This window comes from Spermophilus citellus, assembly GCF_964194105.1.
Source record: "Spermophilus citellus genome assembly, chromosome: 2".
Classification (NCBI taxonomy): domain Eukaryota; kingdom Metazoa; phylum Chordata; class Mammalia; order Rodentia; family Sciuridae; genus Spermophilus; species Spermophilus citellus.
Window position 1 is genome coordinate 56,063,172 of NC_138183.1, and position 19,315 is coordinate 56,082,486.

General features: G+C 36.4%; 1 pseudogene across 1 annotated transcript; it reads left to right on the top strand.

Moving 5' to 3' along the window:
- Window positions 1-1,872: 1,872 nt before the first annotated feature.
- Window positions 1,873-2,332, top strand: LOC308635407 (NADH dehydrogenase [ubiquinone] 1 alpha subcomplex subunit 12-like; annotated as a pseudogene). Its single transcript has one exon. The product of its transcript is annotated as an NADH dehydrogenase [ubiquinone] 1 alpha subcomplex subunit 12-like (transcript).
- The last annotated feature ends 16,983 nt before the right edge of the window (window positions 2,333-19,315 follow it).

Sequence of the window (19,315 nt, forward strand, 5' to 3'; positions counted from 1 at the left end):
ATGGGATGGATTCAAACTAAAAAGCTTCTTCTCAGCAAAAGAAACAATCAAGGTGAATAGAGAAACCACATTTTGGGAGCAAATTTTTTCCACATTTACATCAGATAGAGAAATAATATTCAGGATATATAAAGAACTCAAAAAAATTTAACACCAAAAAAACAAACAACCCAATCAATAAATAGGCTAAGGAGCTGAACAGACACTTCTCAGAATATAATATATAATTGATCAACAAATATATGAAAAAAATGTTCAACATCTTTAGTAATCTGAGAAATGCAAATCAAAATTACTCTAAAATTTCATCTCACTCCAGTCAGAATGGCAGTTATCAAGAATATAAACAATAAGTATTGGTGAGGAAGTGGGGGAAAAGGCACACTCAAACATTGCTGGTGAGACTGCAAACTGATGCAACCACTTCGGAAAGTAGTATGGAGATTCCTTAGAAAACTTGGAATGAAACCACCATTTGACCCAGCTATCTCACTCCTCAGTCTATACCCGAAAGACTTAAAATCAGCATACTAGATTAATGCAGCCACATCAATGTTCATAGCAGCTAAATTCACAATTGCTAAACTGTGGAAGCAACCTAGATGCCCTTCAATAGATGATTGGATAAAGAAACTGTGGTATATATACACAATGGAATATTACTCAGCATTAAAAGGAAATAAAATTATGGCATTTGCAGGAAGATGGATGGAGTTGGAGAATATCATGCTAAGCGAAGTAAGCCAATCCCAAAAAAACAAAGACTAAATGTTCTCTCTGACAAGTGGAATCTGATCCATAATGGGGGAAGGGGACAGGGGGCAAGGGAAAAATTGAGGAACTTTGATTGGGCAAAGGGGAGGGAGGATAAGAAGTGTGTATGGGGAGAGGAAAAATGGTGGAATGAGATGACATCATTATCCTAGGTAATGTATGACTGAACATATGGTGTGAGGATACATCCTGTACAACCAGAGAAATGAAAAGTTGTGCTACAATTGTGGACAATGAATCAAAATTCATTCTTCTGTCATATATACCTAAGTAGAACATAGAAATAAATAATTTTTTTAAAGAGATGAGTTAATTAGCCAGGCATGGTGGGGTATGCCTGAATGGGGGAGGGGGGCTGAGGAGGGAGGATCGTGAGTTCAAAGCCAGCCTCAGAAATTTAAGGAGGCCCTAAGCAACCCAGTGAGACCCTGTCTCAAAATAAAATATAAAAAAGGGAGGGGTTATATCTCAGTGGTTAAAGCCCCCTGAATTCAATCCATCGTACATAAACAAACAAACAAACAAAAAAAGTGAGTTAATTAACAAATATTGTGGTCACCCAACCAATTTAATGTTAAAAATAAATAAAATATGGATCACTAAACATAGCTTTAAATGATACTTGCTCCTTATTTTGGCTATAGATTAGCAAGTTGTGAAAATATTTTATAATTAGTTCATATATGTATACAAAACTGTGCTATATTTATGCATATATATTATTCTCCTACCTTAAAGTGAATTGTCATATAATATATTTGATCAATGGAAAAAAATAGCAAGATAATTCTTAGTTTCCTACTTTCTAATTTCCCTAGTGTCTGAAAAATCCAAAATCAATCACTGAGGTTAATGTCTGTAAAACTGAGAATCACTAAATAGAAACAGAAGTATATATTCAAAACAATAAATGTGGTTTGTCTATTTGCTTTTTAAGAATGTTGTTGCAGTTTATAAAGATGTTAAATTCAATAACAATATAATGATGTTAAATTCAGTAACATAATATATACATTTTTATATTTAATATACTGATAAAGCTAAATATATTTTAAAGCTATCGTTAAATACTTTAATCATGGGGGCCTGCCAGGCAAGATGGAGTTGCTGCAGGTCCTGAAATGAGGGCTGCAGCAGGTCAGTGGCCACGGTGGTCTCCGTGGCTATTTGCGAGTTTTCTTCAGGCCGTCACCGATGGGTTATATATACTACTGAAATGAATGGCAAAAACACATTCTGGGATGTGGATGGAAGCATGGTGCCTCCCGAATGGCATCGTTGGCTTCACTGTATGACCGATGACCCTCCAACAACAAAACCACCTACTGCTCAAACATTCATTTGGACAAACCATAAGTTCAACGTGAGTGGCACTCCAGAACAGTATGTACCTTATTCCACCACCAGAAAGAAGATTCAGGAATGGGTCCCACCTTCAACACATCACAAGTAAAGACAGTGAAAATCGGTTTCAACATGTAACATATGGGACTTTTCATGAATTTGCACTTCCCCTGCTTATCATTAACTTGAATAAAATTGTTTGATCAAAAAAAAATACTTTAATAATCTAATGGAATATTTATATATTGGTATATGTTTCAATGTGTATTTATAAAGCTATATAAGTTCAAAAGGTTTATTTTAAATAAAAAAAGACAAATTTGAAAGCTTATGAATCATTGTAATATGAATGGGAAAACAAAAAAAAATAAAATCTACATTTTGCATTTTCTTGTTGTAAAACAAACTAGTTATTCTAGGTTGGATAATTCTCCAAATGTTCTGTTAACTCTCTAAACTTTTGGCACACTTCTGAATCATTTTTTACTAAAAAAAAATTTTTTAAGTCACTAGAGGGATTGGGAATGTAACTTGGTTATAGAACACTTGCCTAGTACACACAAGGCCCTGGGTTCAATCCCTGTACACATACACACAGAAATTGTTTTACGAAGTTGAATTATTGATAGTAATTATTATTTATTTTGTGTTCCTTTTTGTTACTTTTTTTTTTTGTAGATGGACACAATACTTTTATTTTATTTATTTACTTTTTTTATGTGGTGGTGAGGATTGAACCCAGTGCCTCACACACGTTAGGCAAATGCTCTACTACTGAGCTACAGCCCCAGCCTCCTTTTTGTTACTTTTAACTATTTCTTGCCTTTAAATAAAATGATTTATGTCTGTATCTCATCTTCTCCAACAACTTCTTCATTATGTCTCAATAATCAGACTGTCAAGATTTCTTATAAATGAAGTTTCTGGGCTGGGGATGTGGCTCAAGCGTTAGCGCGCTCGCCTCGCGTGCGTGCGGTCCAGGTTCGATCCTCAGCACCACATACCAACAAAGATGTTGTGTCCGCCGAAAACTAAAAAATAAATATTAAAAATTCTCTCTCTCTCTCTCTCTCCCCTCTCTCACTCTCTCTTTAAAAAAAAAATAAATGAAGTTTCTGTAAATTTACCAGAATAGCCACCAAATTCAGCCAAGGATTTGGTCTCTCAACTTATAAAATAAATAGAAACATAAGGCTTGATTAACATTCTCCAAATTTTAATTAACTTAAAACTGTTGGAAGAACTCTACCAAATTAAGAATAAAAATAAAATCATTAGGACACCACAGCCCAGAGATCCAGACAGTGCCCACTCAGGGAGCCACCCTGATCTGGGGTTCCTTATTCACCAAAGTGTGGCTCCACAGCCCCACATCAGGGTACATATAGGCTTGAAGACTGCCACCACCATGAAACTGGGATATTGCTGCTTCTATGGAGGAAAAACATTAAGGACCTAGTAAGAAGTCACCCATGTCCCTGTGGGCCTGGCTGCACCAGAGGTCTCTCTAATAGGGGTGCTAACAGTTATCCTGTTGCTGAGGTAACAAGGAGTCTCGCAGGGTTGCCTATCTCTTGTTTCTCCTCCTAACAGCCAACTTCTTATGAATACCCTCTCTCTAGTCATATAATCTAATACCTCCATATTCTCATATCCTCCCTCATAAACATCTCAGCCAACCCCCCAAACACCCTTCTACCATCAGAAACTGTAAACCATCATGCAAACCTATTGACTATATGGTAGAAGATAATTGAATTCATCATTTCTGATTATAGTGACAAAACTGTAAATGTAAAAATAGAAGCTAACTGATATATGGCTCCATGTTGGGTACATTGAGGACTTTAATATTGATCTCTCCCTTCAAAGTTAGGTATTGGTAACCTATAGGGACACTTTAAGACAATAGGGCAGAAATTGTAATACCTCAGATTTACATTGCAGGAGAGGAAGACACATAGACATCATGAAAAAACAAGGGAGGAGAGTGCCCCAAACAAACCAAGATACTACAACAATAGAATCCAGAGATAGTACAGTAGGTGAAATGTCAGAGAAGTTTAGAAAATACATGACTAAAATGATTTGGGAATTAAAGAACAACCTATGTGAGCAGATACAGGCAAAAATTGATCACTCCAACAAAGAGATAACAAATACAGGCAACCATCAATCACATCAACAAAGAGAAAAGAGAGCAAATACAAGTTACAGGAGATTACTTCAAGAAAGAGATACAGATACTGAAAAAAAAAAAAAACCGTAAATACTTGACATGAAAGAAACAGTAAGCTAATTTAAAAACTCAATAGACTGGCCTGGGGTTGTGGCTTAGAGGTAGAGCGCTTGCCTAGCATGCATGAGGCACTGGGTTCGATCCTCAGCACCATGTAAAAATAAAATAAAGGTATTGTGCCCATCCACCACTAAAAAATATGCTAAAAATAAATAAATAAAAACTCAATAGACACCATCATCAACAGACTAGATCACTTGGAAGACAGGACCTCAGACAATGAAGAAAAAATATACAATCTTGAAAATAAAGTTGACCTCACAGTAAAGATGGTAAGAAACCATGAACAGAACATCCGAGAATTTTGGGATACCATCAAAAGACCAAATTTAAGATTTATTGGGATAGAGGAAGGTTCAGAGAATCAAACCAAAAGAATGCACAATCTCTTCAGGGAAATAATATCAGAAATTTTCCCAAGCATGAAGAATAAACTAGAAAATCAAATACAAGAAGCCTATAGGACACCAAGTATACAAAATTACAACAAATGTACACCAAGACACATTATAATGAAAATGCCTAGCATACAGAATAAGGATAGAATTTAAAGGCCTCAAGAGAGAAAAATCAGATTATCTATAATGGAAGACCAATTCAGATCTCAGCAGATTTTTCAACCCAGATCTCTCAAAGCCAGGAGATCCTGGAACAATGTATACCAAGCACTAAAAGATCATGGATGCCAATGAACAATTTTATATACAGAAAAATTAGGCTTCAAATTTGACAATGAAATAAAAACCTTCCATGAGCTAAAAGAATTTACAGCAAGAAAGCCTACACTACAGAACATTCTTGGCAAAATATTCCACGTGGAGGAAATGAAAAACAACAATGAAAATCTGCAAAGGGAAGAACTACAATAAAGGAAAATCCAATCAAAGGAGAAACCAAGTCAAGCTAAATATCAAAAATAAACAAAAATGACTAGTAATACAAATCATGTCCCAATAATAACTCTAAATGTTAATGGCTAAACTCACCAATCAAAAGACATACGCTGGTAGATTGAATTTTTTTAAAAAGGCCTAACAATATGCTGCTTTCAAGAGACTCATCTCATAGGAAAAGATACCCATAGACTGAAGGTGAAAGGTTGGGATAAAACATACCATTCACACGGTCTATGTAAACAAGCAGAAGTTTCTATCTTCATATCAAATAAAGGAATAGCCACCAAATTCAGCCAAGGACTTGGTCTCTCAACTTATAAAATAAATAGAAACATAAGGCCAAAAGTTAATCAAAAGGGATAAATAAGGACATTTCATACTGCTTAAAAGAACCATACTTCAACAAGACATAATAGTTATAAATATATGTGCCCCAAACAATGGAACATCTACATTCATCAATCAAATTCTTCTCAAGTTCAAGTCAAATAGACCACAACACAATAATTCTTGGTTACTTTAACACACCTCTTTCATCACTGGATAGATTATCCAAACAAAAGCTAAACAAAGAAACTATAAACTCAATAATACAATCAATAACTTAGATTTAACTGACATATATAGAGTATATTATCAATCAACGAGTGAACACACTTTCTTCTCAGCAGCATGTGGATCCTTCTCTAAAATAGACCATATATTATTCCACAAAGCAAATCTTAGTAAATATAAAAAAGTAGAGCTACTATGCAGTCTATCAGAACATAATGGAATGAAATTCCAAATCAATGATAAAATAAAAAATAAAAGACACTCCAACACCTGGAGACTAAATAATACGCTACTGAATGAGCAATGGCTTGCAAAAGATATCAAGGAGGAGATTTAAAAATTCTTAGAGGTAAATGAAAACACTGATACAACATATCAAAATCTCTGGGACACTATGAAGGCAGTTCTAAGAGGAAAGTTCATTGCGTAGAGTTCATTCCTTCAAAGAAGAAAACAAATAAATGACCTACATTACATCTCAAAGCCCTAGAAAAAGAATAAATCAACCCTCAAAGCAGTAGAAGATAGGAAATAATTAAAATCAGAGCTGAAACCAATGAAGTTGAAACAAAACAAACAATTGAAAAAAAATTGAAAAAATAAAGTTGGTTCTTTGAAAAATAAATAAAATTGATAAACCATTAGCCATGCCAACAAAGAGATTTGAGAAAACTCAAATTACTAACACCTGTGATGAAAAAGAAAGTATTACAACTCACACTTCAGAAATACAGAAGATAATTAGAAATTATTTTGAAAATTTGTACTCCAATAAAATAGAAAATATCAAAGGCATCAACAAATTTCTAGAGGCAAATGATATGCCCAAACTAAATTAGGATGATATACACAATTTAAGCAGATCAAGTTATTTTTAAAATATTTTGTTGTAGTTGGACACAATACCTTTATTTTATTTTATTTATTTTTATTTATATATGACAGCAGAATGCATTACAATTCTTATTATACATATAGAGCACATTTTTTTTCATATATCTGGTTGTATACACAGTATATTCACAACAATTTGTGTCTTCATATTTGTACCTTAGATAATAATGATCATCACATTCCACCATCATTAATAACCCCATGCCCCCTTCCTTCCCCTCCAACCCCTCTCCCCTATCTAGAGTTTGTCTATTGCTCCCATGCTCACACGCCCTATCCCACTATGAATCAGCCTCCTTATATCAAAGGAAACATTTAGCATTTGGGTTTTGGGGATTGGCTAACTTCACTTAGCATTATCTTCTCCTACTCCATTTACCTGCAAATGCCATGATTTTATTCTCTTTTATTGCTGAGGAATATTCCATTTTGTATGTATGCCACGTTTTTTTAATCCATTCTTCTATTGAAGGGCATCTAGGTTGGTTCCATAGTTTAGCTATTGTAAATTGTGCTTCTATAAATATTGATGTGGCTATGTCCCTGTAGTATGCTGTTTTTAAGTCCTTTTGGTATAGACCGAGGAGAGGGATAGCTGGGTCAAATAATGGTTCCATTCTCAATTTTCCAAGAAATCTCCATGTGGTGCGGAGGATCAAACCCAGCATCTCACACATGCTAGGCAAGCACTCTACCACTGAGCCACAACCCCAGCCCCATAAGCAGATTAATTTCAAGCAAAGAAATAAAGAATGCCATCAGAAGCCTACCAGTCAAGAAAAGACAAGGACTGGATGGATACACAGCTGAGTTTTACAAGACCTTTAAAGAAGAACTAACATCAAAACTTCTTAAAATATTTCATGAAATAGAAAAAGAGGGAACTCTTCCAAACATATTCTATGATCACCCTGATTCCAAAACCAGTCAAAGACATATCAAAGAAAGAAAAATTCAGACCAATATCACTAATGAATATAGATGCAAAATTCTTAATAAATTTTTGGCAAATTGAATACAAAAACATATCAAAAAGATAGTGCACCATGATCAAGTAGGGCTCATCCCAGGGATGCAAGCTTGGTTTGACATACAGAAATCAATAAGTGTAATTCATCACATCAATAGACTCAAAGATAAAAATCATATGATCATCTCAATAGATGCAGAGAAAACATTTAACAAAATACAGCGTCCCTTCGTGTTCAAAATGCTACAAAATCTAGGGATATCAGGAACATACCTCAACATTGTGAAGGCTATCTTTGCTAAGCCACAGGCCACCATCAGTCCAAATGGAGAAAAATTGAAAGCATTCTCTCTAAAAACTGGAACAAGGGATGCCCTTTTTTACCACTTTTTTTTAAGTCATCTTTCTTTTTTTTTAATATTTATTTTGTAGTTTTCGGTGGACACAACATTTTGTTTGTTTGTGGTGCTGAGGATCGAACCTGGGCCGCACGCATGCCAGGCAAGCGCACTACCGATTGAGCCACATCCCCAGCCCCTCTTTTTTTTTTTTAATTTCAAGAAAATTTAATTTAATATATTTTCTCAGGAAACAATAAAAAGGGGTGGTTACATAACAAAGTTATGTTATTTTTTTCATTGATTTTATTTTTTAAATACATGACAGTGAAATGCATTACAATTTTTATTACACATTTATACCACAGTTTTTCATATCTCTGTTTGCATAGGTTGACACCCAATTCGTGTCTTCAGACATGTACTTTGGATAATAATTTCCATCACATTCCACCATCCTTGCTAATCCTCTGCCTCCTCCCTTTCCCTCCCTCTCCCTATCTAGAAATCATTTATCCCTCCCATGTTCCCTCTCCCTACCCCACTATGAGTCAGGCTCTTTATATCAGAGAAAATATTTGGCATTTGTTTTTCTGGGATTGGCTAACTTCACTTAGCTTACCTTCTCCAGTGCCATCCATTTACCTGCAAATGCCATGATTTTATTCTCTTTTATTGCTGAGTAAAAGTCCATTGTGTATATATACCACATTTTTTTATCCATTCGTCCTTCTTTTACCACTTCTATTTATTTATTTATTTTATTTTGTGTTGTTGCTGTAATTGGACACAACACCTTTATTTTATTTATTTATTTTTACATGGTGTTGAGGATTGAACCCAGCACCTTGAACATGGTAGGTGAGCACTCTACCAATGAACCAAAACCCCAGCCCTCACCACTTTTGTTTAATATAGTTTTTGAAATCTAGCCAGAGCAAGTAGACAGACAAAAGAAATTAAAGGGATACAGATAGGAAAAGAAGAACTCAAATTATCACTATTTACAGACAACATGATTTTATACCTAGAAGACCCAAAATATTCCACCAGAAATCTCCTAGAACTAATAAATGAATTCAGCAAAGTAGCTGGATATAAAGTCAACACCCATAAATCAAAGGCATTTCTATACATCAGTGACAAATCCTCAGAAAGGGAAACCTCCCCATTTATAATAGCCTCAAAACAGAAAAAAATACTTGGGAATAAATTTAATGAAAGAGGTGAAAGACCTTTACAATAAAAACTACAGCATTCTAAAGAAAGAAATTAAAGAAGACCTTAGAAGATGGAAAGATCTAACTTTTTCTTGGATAGGCAGAATTAATATTGTCAAAATGACCATACTACCAAAAGCTCTACACAAATGCAGTGCAATCCCAATTAAAATCCCAATGACATCACTCATAGAAATAGAAAAGGCAATCATAAAATTCATCTGGAAAAATAAGAGACCCAGAATAGCCAAAGCAATCCTTAGCAAGAAAAGTGAAGCTGGTGGCATTAGTATTCCAGACCTTAAACTATACTACAAAGCTATAGTAACAAAAACAGCGTGTTACTGGCACCAAAATAGACCTATAGTCCAATGGTATAGAATAGAGGACACAGAGACTAACCCACATAATTACAGTTATCTTATATTAGACAAAAACATACATTGGAGAAAAGATAGCCTCTTCAACAAATGGTGCTGGGAAAAATGGAAATCCACATGTAACAAAATAAAATTAAACCTCTATCTCTCACCATGCACAAAACTCAACTTAAAATAGATCAAGGACCTAGGAATTAAACCAGAGACCTTGCACCTAATGGAAGAAAAAGTAGGCCCAAATCTTCATCATGTCAGATTAGGCCTCAAGTTTCTTAACAAGACTCCTACAGTGCAAGAATTAAAACCAAGAATCAATAAATGGGATGGATTCAAACTAAAAAGTTTCTTCTCAGCAAAAGAAACAATCAGTGAGGTGAACAGAGAACCTACAGAATGGGAGCAAATCTTTACCACAAGCACATCAGATAGAGCACTAATCTCTAGGATACATAAAGCACTCAAAAACCTTAACACAAAAAAACCAAATAACCCAATCAATAAATGGGCCAAGGAACTGAACAGACACTTCTCAGAAGAGGATATACAATCAATCAACAAACATATAAAAAAATGTTCAACATCTCAGGCTGGGATTGTGGCTCAGTGGTAGAGTGCTTGTCTAGTGTGTGTGAGGCCCTGGGTTCAATCCTCAGCACCACATAAAAATAAATAAATAAATAAAGGTATTGTGTCCAACTGAAGCCAGATTTAAAGTTAGGTAGTCAGTGTAGTTAGGTAAATCGGGTCTAATATTGAGTGAGATCTAAAATGGAAGCCATGTTGAGAATGAATTCCGGGAAAAGTTGAACAACTCTGGAATGTTAATGAAGTCCTGGAAGAGCCCAAGGCCAGAGCCCACCCCAAAGAAATGTTAATGAACAGCCCCCAGCAAACTTGAAGATGCTGACTCAGAAGTCCTTCCTGCCCAGATTACTTCTTTGGCCCACCTGTGCCCCACCCCTCGGGCCTTCCCACCTACATGCCACCACTGAAACAACTATAAAAAGGGGAAACAACCACACTTCCACGGATTCCATCTCTTGGGTCCCCTTCTTCCTCCAGGAGAAGTCTTTTCTTCTGTCTTTTAATAAACTTCTACTTTCCACTCTGACCTTCCTCGGTGTGCTTCTCTGGTGTTATACTTCAACATTGGGGAAACAAGGACTCATCACCAGTCAACAACAGTAACACAACTACAACTAAAAAATAAATTAAAAACAAAAAATGTTCAACATCTCTAGCAATTAGAGAAATGCAAATCAAAAACTACTCTAAGATTTCATCTCATTCCAGTCAGAATGGCAGCTATCAAGAGTACAAACAAGGGCTGCAGTGGTGGCTCAGTGGTAGAGCACTTGCCTAGCATGTGTGAGGCCCTGAGTTCAATTCTCAGCACCACATACAAATAAATAAAATCAAGGTCCATCAACAACTCAAAAAAAATTAAAAAAAAAAAAAGAATACAAACAACAATAAGTGTTGGCAAGGATTGAAAGGGTAAAGTTTCTAAGCTGCAAAGCCTGAATTAAAATGTAAAAGACCGGGCATCCTAAAGTTCCTCTGCTACACCCAGCTACACCCAGAACCTGAAATTCCTGAGATAGTTAAGACAACGCCCTACTAGCCAATTTAGCCTAGGGCCCTGTGCAGTTTGTCATACAGGGCCCGAACCAATCAGTTTGAATGTGTACCCCGCTCAGGAGTGACCAATCACCCCCGCCCGACCTGTTCCCGCCAATGAATGTGCTAATCATGTATGAGAGTTGTAGTTCAAATAAAAAACAAAAACAAAAAAAAAAAGAAAAAAAAAGAGAGAGAGTTGTTGTTCAATTTTCCCGCGCCTCATGCTGATTTGTTCTGATATATTCAAAGCCCACCGCCCTCCCCAAAAAGTGTACTTAAGCACTGCTTAGCCTCTGCTCTGGGCTCTGGGCTGCTCTCGCTTCTTGAGTGAGCCTAGAGCCTCAGCGCACTGAATTGGATCCTCAATAAATCCCCTTCTGCATTTGCATAAGTCAGTCTCTTGGTGGTCTCTTTCTCCGACTTTTCACCAGACCCTTACAGGATGTGGAGGGAAAGGCATACTCATACATTGCTGGTGGGACTGCAAATTGGTGCAGTCAATCTGAAAAGCAATATAGAGATTCTTTGGAAAACTTGGAATGAAACCACCATTTGACCCAGCTATTCCACTCCTCAGCTTATACCCAGAGGACTTAAAAATAGCCTACTACAGGCACACAGCCATATCAATGTTTATAGCAGCACAATTCACAACAGCTAAATTGTGGAACCAACCCAGATGCCTTTCAGTAGATGAATGAATAGGGAAACTTTGGTATATATACACAATGAAATATTACTCAGCATTAAAAGAGAATAAAATCATGGTATTTGCAGGTAAATGGATGGAGTTGGAGAATATTGCTAAGTGAAGTTAGCAATTCTAAAAAACCAAAGGCCGAATGTTTTCTTTGACATGAGGATGCTGAGTCATAATGGCGATGGAGGGGGAGCTTGGGAGGAATGGAGAAACTTTAGATAGGGCAAAGGGGAAGAGAGGGGGTGAGGGTGTAGGAATGGTGGTGGAATGAGTTAGACATCATTACCCTAAGCACATGTATGAAGACATGAATGGTGTGAAAATACTTTCTATACAATCAGCAACTTGAAAAATTGTACTCTATATGTATAATATGAAATGAATTGCACTCTGCCATCGTGTATAACAAATTAGAATAAATAAATAATAAATAATAAAATCATTAACTTTTTTTAAATATTTATTTTTTATTTATAGGTGGACACTATAACTTCATTTCATTTTATGTGGTGCTGAGGATCGAACCCAGTGCCTCACACATGCTAGGTAAGTGCTCTATCATTGAGCCACAAACCCAGCCCAAATCATTAACATTTTTTGATGACTGCACACTTCTTATATGACAGCTACCAATTTAATAATATCGCTCTGTTGCAAAGCTATCCTTTGTTGCCCTGATAGATAATACTTGCTTATTTTTTTATTTGCCAGCAGATGAAACATTATGGTTCATCAGCAGAGGGCACTACAGTGACACCGCTTGGCACAGATGCAGGAAGACACTTTTTTTTTTTTTTTTTTAGTTGTAGTTGGACACAATATTTTTATTTTATTTATTTTTATGTGGTGCTGAGAATCGAACCCAGGGCCTTAAACGTGCTAGGCGATAGCTCTACTGCTAAGACACAATCCCAGCCCCAGGGAGACACTTCTTGAAGGCTCAAGCTCTCTATTTTGTTCTTTAACTCCATAGCCCAATACAGAGGCTCCAACTGTTCTCCCTCTCCTGTAGGCTACTTTAGACCAGGTCCAGCCCACCTATACATCCTGGCCATTTCTACAGACTAACGCAGGGTGAACCACACAGTTCAATAGAATTTTCTTTTCTTTTTTTTTTTTAATATTTATTTTTTAGTTTTCGGCGGACACAACATCTTTGTTGGTATGTGGTGCTGAGGATCCAACCCGGGCCGCACGCATGCCAAGAGACCGCGCTACCGCTTGAGCCACATCCCCAGCCCTCAATAGAATTTTCTAACCAGTGTCTTCACCATTGAAGACAAATATTTAAAAAAAAAAAATTGATGTGGTTTGTTTCCTGAGTGATCCCTGAATGACATATCTTAAAAATATACTTTTGTTCATGTATAAAGACTAGTACAATAACTATCTTAAAAAAATATTTTATTTCTAAGTTAAATTGCAATGCCATTGTCAATCAGTGGTCATTGTAATACACTCTCTTGTGCAAATCATAGAATGTTGGAGTCTCTCATTCCTTTTCAGATGTATTACATCCTTACATGTTAGTGTTTGACTGACCACATTCTTTTTTTTTTTTTAAGAGAGAGTGAGAGAGGGAGAGAGAGAGAGAGAGAGAGAGAGAGAGAGAGAGAGAGAGAGAGAGAGAGAGATAATTTTTAATATTTATTTTTTAGTTCTCGGCGGACACAACATCTTTGTTGGTATGTGGTGCTGAGGATCGAACCCGGGCCGCACGCATGCCAGGCGAGCGTGCTACCGCTTGAGCCACATCCCCAGCCCACATTCTTATATATTACTTTTTTGTTACACATCGGGAAAGAGTTCTCCTATCTTTTATTCTGATAGTGTTCTAAAATTTTTCATCTTTTTAAAAAAATATATTTATTTTTTAGTTGTAGTTGGACACAATACCTTTATTTTATGTATTTCCATGTAGTGCTAAAGATCAAACTCAGGGCCTCGCACGTGCTAGGTGAGCCACAACCCCAACCCCAAATTTTTCATCTTAAAAGAGAAGACTCTTGGGGCTGGGGATGTGGCTCAAGCAGTAGCGCGCTTGCCTGGCATGCGTGCGGCCCGGGTTTGATCCTCAGCACCACATACAAACAAAGATGTTGTGTCCGCCGAGAACTAAAAAATAAATATTAAAAATTCTCTCTCTCTCTCTCTCTCTCTCTCTCTCTCTCTCTCTCTCTCTCTCCTCTCTCACTCTCTCTTAAAAAAAAAAAAGAGAGAGAAGACTCAGAAAAATAGCTCTTGAGCCTGATTAAAAAAAAAAAAAAAGAAGAAGAAGACCATATTAGTTTGGTCAACAGTAATATTACAGTAAAACTCTAAGGTGTTGGTGTTTAGAATTGTTTTTCTCAAGTGAAGATAACTTAGTCATCCCTGAATTACTGGAAAACTCTACTAACTAGAAACCACAAGATCAGGAGGAGACATTTTCCACCTATGACATGCATATTGAGAAGATGACTTTGTGAAGTGAATAGCTTCAGGAAACAAGATGTAGATGATTGAAATCATGGACTGTCGTGCTTTAATCAGCATGTTTTTGTACAAGCTTTTTTTTTTTTTTTTAACTAGGAAATGAATCCTGAGGTACTTTACCACCTAGCTACATCCCCCAGCCATTTTTATTTATTTATATTTTGAGATATGGTCTCACTTAGTCACCCAGGCTTGCCTCAAACTTGCAATCTTCCCACTTCAGACTCCCAAGTCCCTGGGATTACAAGAGTGCACCACAATGCTTGGCTCCAGCCATTTTCTTTCCTCTTGGTCGCTTTAAAGTTAGAATTAACTCTGATTATCTAAAAGGTCCCTGTCCTTATTAATGTTTTTGCAATCTTACTCCATTGGGTGCTTGCATTTCCCTTTTATTAATTCTTTGTAATAAATCAATGGTTTCTTGGGTAATTGGATTCATTCACTAAGTAAATTTTTAGAGAATAACACAGCAGGTCAGATAGTTAGAAATAAAAAATCCTCTATCATGTTTCCCTTCAAAGAGACAATCCTCAGAGACTTTGTAATAAAAAATTTGACTGAACTTTGTCCGCTCTTCCTGGGAGCCTATCTGTAAACCTTACAATTTTCTAAATTATAAGAATGTTTGTTATTTACAGTGGTACCTCAAATGCAACTGATAGTTTCTGATAGTAATGTGATTCAGATGAGAGCTGGCCATGCCTGGAAGACCAACTGTGTAATTAGAGCATTGGAGCTGTGAGTCATGAGTCATGTGTTCTCAACCTGACCTCTAAGGAGAAGAGGCTGGAGATTGAATCAACCACATGGGTAATGATTGAATCAATCCTGTCTATATAATGAAACCTCAATGCAAACTCTGCACACTGAAGTTCAAGTGAGATGCCTTGATTGGCAATACTCTGTTTTCACACTTTGATGCTGGCTGAGTAATACATCCAATGGGTACTTTGCATTTTTTTTTCCTTTTTTAAAAATTAATTTATTTTAATTAGGCATATATGACAGCAAAATGCATTTTGATTCATTGTACACAATTGCAGCACAACTTTACATTTCTATGGTTGTACACAATGTAGTGTCACATCGTATGTACAGTCAATCACACATGTACCTAGGGTAATGAAGTCCATCTCATTCCACCCTCTTTCCTGTCCCCACACACCCTCCCTATCCTCCCCCGCCTTTGCCCATTCAAAGTTCCTCCATTTTTCCCATGCCTCCCCCTTCCCCGTTATGGATCAGCATCCACTTATCAGAGAGAACATTTAATCTTTAGTTTTTTGGGATTGGCTTACTTCGCTTAGCATGATATTCTCCAACTCCATCCATTTACCTGCAAATGCCATAATTTTATTCCCTTTTAATGCTGAGTAATAACTCATTGTGTATATATACCACAGTTTCTTTACCCATTCATCTACTGAAGGGCATCTAGGTTGCTTCCACAGTTTAGCTATTGTGAATTGAGCTGCTATGAAGATTGATGTGGCTGATTTTATAGTATGCTGATTTTTAAGTCCTTTGGGTAGAGACTGAGGAGTGGGATAGCTGGGTCAAATAGTGATTCCATTCCAAGTTTTCTAAGGAATCTCCATACTGCTTTCCAGAATGGTTGCACCAATTTGCATTCCCACAAGCAATGTATGAGTGTACCTTTCCCTCCCCACATCCTCACCAACACTTATTGTTGTTCTTATGCATAATAGCTGCCATTCTGACTGGAGTGAGATGAAATCTTAGAGTAGTTTTGATTTGCATTTCTTTAATTACTAGAGATGTTGACATTTTTTCATATATTTGTTGATCAATTGTATATTATATTCTGAGAAGTGTCTGTTTAGCTCCTTAGCCCATTTATTGATTGGGTTGTTTTTTGTTTTGTTTTGTTTTGTTTTTGGTGTTAAGATTTTTGAGTTCTTCTCAAAAAATTAGACAATAAGATAACAAATAACCCAATCAACAAATGGGCCAAGGACCTGAACAGACACTTCTCAGAGGAGGATATACAATCAATCAACAAGTACATGAAAAAATGCTCACCATCTCTAGCAGTCAGAGAAATGCAAATCAAAACCACCCTAAGATACCATCTCACTCCAGTAAGATTGGCAGCCACTATGAAGTCAAACAACAACAAGTGCTGGCGAGGATGTGGAGAAAAGGGTACACTTGTACATTGCTGGTGGGACTGCAAATTGGTGCGGCCAATTTGGAAAGCATTTTGGAGATTCCTGGGAAAGAAGGGAATGGAACCACCATTTGACCCTGCTATTGCCCTTCTCAGACTATTCCCTGAAGACCTTAAAAGAGCATGCTACAGGGATACTGCCACATCGATGTTCATAGCAGCACAATTCACAATAGCTAGACTGTGGAACCAATCCAGATGCCCTTCAATAGATGAATGGATTAAAAAAATGTGGCATCTATACACAATGGAGTACTATGCAGCAATAAAAAATGACAAAATCATAGAATTTGCAGGGAAATGGATGGCACTAGAGCAGATTATGCTTAGTGAAGCTAGCCAATCCCTAAAAAACAAATACCAAATGTCTTCTTTGATATAATGAGAGCAACTATGAACAGAGCAGAGAGGAAGAGCAGGAAGAAAAGATTAACATTAAACAGAGACATGAGATGGGAGGGAAAGGGAGAGAAAAGGGAAATTGCATGGAAATGAAGGGAGACCCTCATTGCTATACAAAATTACATATAAGAGGTTGTGAGGGGAATGGGAAAATAAACAAGGAGAGAAATGAATTACAGTAGATGGGGTAGAGAGAGAAGATGGGAGGGGAGGGGAGGGGGGATAGTAGGGGATAGGAAAGGTAGCAGAATACAACAATTACTAATAGGGCATTATGTAAAATTGTGGATGTGTAACCGACGTGATTCTGCAATCTGCATTTGGGGTAAAATTGGGGGTTCATAACCCACTTCAATCTAATGTATGAAATATGATATGTCAAGAGCTTTGTAATATTGTGAACAACCAATAAAAAAAAAAGAAAAAAAAAGATTTTTGAGTTCTTTATATATCCTGGAAATTAATGCTCTGAGGTGCATGTGGTAAAGATTTTCTCCCATTCTGTAGGCTCTATCTTCACATTACTGATTATTTCCTTTGCTGAGAAGGAGCTTTTAAGTTTGATTCCATCACATTTATTGATTCTTGATTTTACTTCTTGTACTTTAGGAGTATTGTTAAAGAAGTTGGATCCTAAGCCAACATGGTGAAGATTTGAGTATACTTTTTCTATTATTAGGCACAGGGTCTCTGGTCTAGTAAGTCTTTGATCCACTTGAGCTGAGTTTTGTACAGAGTAAGAGACAGGGGTTTAATTTCATTTTGTTACATGTGAATTTCCAATTCTCCCAGCACCATTTATTGAATAGGTTATCTTTTCTCCAGTGAATGTTTTTGGCACCTTGCTACAGAGATTTTTTTATTTTTATTTTTCCCCCACACTGGGGATTGAACCCAGTGGTACTTAACCACTGAACTACATCCCCAGACTTATTTATTTATTTATTTATTTATTTATTTATTTATTTATTTATTTTTGAGACAGGGTCTCCCTAAGTCGTTTAGGACCTCTCTAAGTTGCTGAGGCTGGTCTCAAACTTGCAATCCTTCTGCTTAACTTCCCAAGGCACTGAGATATAGGCTTGCACCACCATACTCAGCAAGAGATTTTTTGTAAAATGCTTGAGGCTCAACTAAATACAAATCACATGAGGCTCAACTAAATGCAACAGACCCAAAGGTGACACACAGGAATTAAAGCCATGACACCATAGCAAGGATTGTTGTATATTCTCTGGGCTGCTCTCTACACACATGTCCTTTAGAGTGTTGATAGGAGACTGTTGACTAAGGTCAAGACTCTCCTGCTCATTCTTTCTTTTTCTTAATATATAATATAATTAATTTTATTATATTTTAATTTATTTATTATGTTTATATAAACACATTTATTTTATCTATTATATCCATTTGCATATATAGAATCCTGCTCACCCTTTTCATCAGAAATAGGAATAATGGATAATATATTATTTTTCCTAATTTCCTTTCCACTCTAGTGACCCTACTCTCCTACTAGTAAATTGTAAGAAGAAATGTTTTAATATGATGGAAAGTTCTGGAAATGGAGAATATTGATGATTACACAATAATGTGAATGCATTGAATGCCACTGAACTATACACATAGTAAGAAAGAATAAAAAACAGGGATTGGTGGCACATGCCTGTAATTCTAGTGGCTTGGGAGGCTGAAAGAGGAGAATCACAAGTTCAAAGCCAGACTCAGCAATGGCGAGGCACTAAACAACTCAGTGAGACCCTGTCTCTAAATAAAATACAAAATTGGGCTGGGGATGTGACTTAGTGGCTGAGTGTCCTTGAGTTCAATTCCCAGTAGCCCCCCCCCCCCAAAAAAAAAGTATGAATAAAACTGTAAATTTTAGATTATATATATTTGCCACAATTTTAGAAAGTGTTTTTTTAATGTAGCTACCCAAGATTTTGTAAAGCACCCTGAAATTTAAAAAAAAATTCCATCAAAATTTATGGTACCACTCTGATAGTAAATTAAAAAAGCAAACATCGGACATAACTCTTTTCCTTTCACTTCTACTTCTACTCTAACCAGTAGGCAAGAAGTAGAAGTGGGAAAAAGATACTAAATTGAATTTGAGAGGCTTAACCAATCTAAGCTAGATTGAAGAAACTAGACCAAATGAGAAACTAGGTTTTGTATCTTCAGAACTAACTGTACAACTTAACTTTCACCTTACCTGAAAGGTAAGTGTTATGGTTTGGATGTGAGGTGTCCC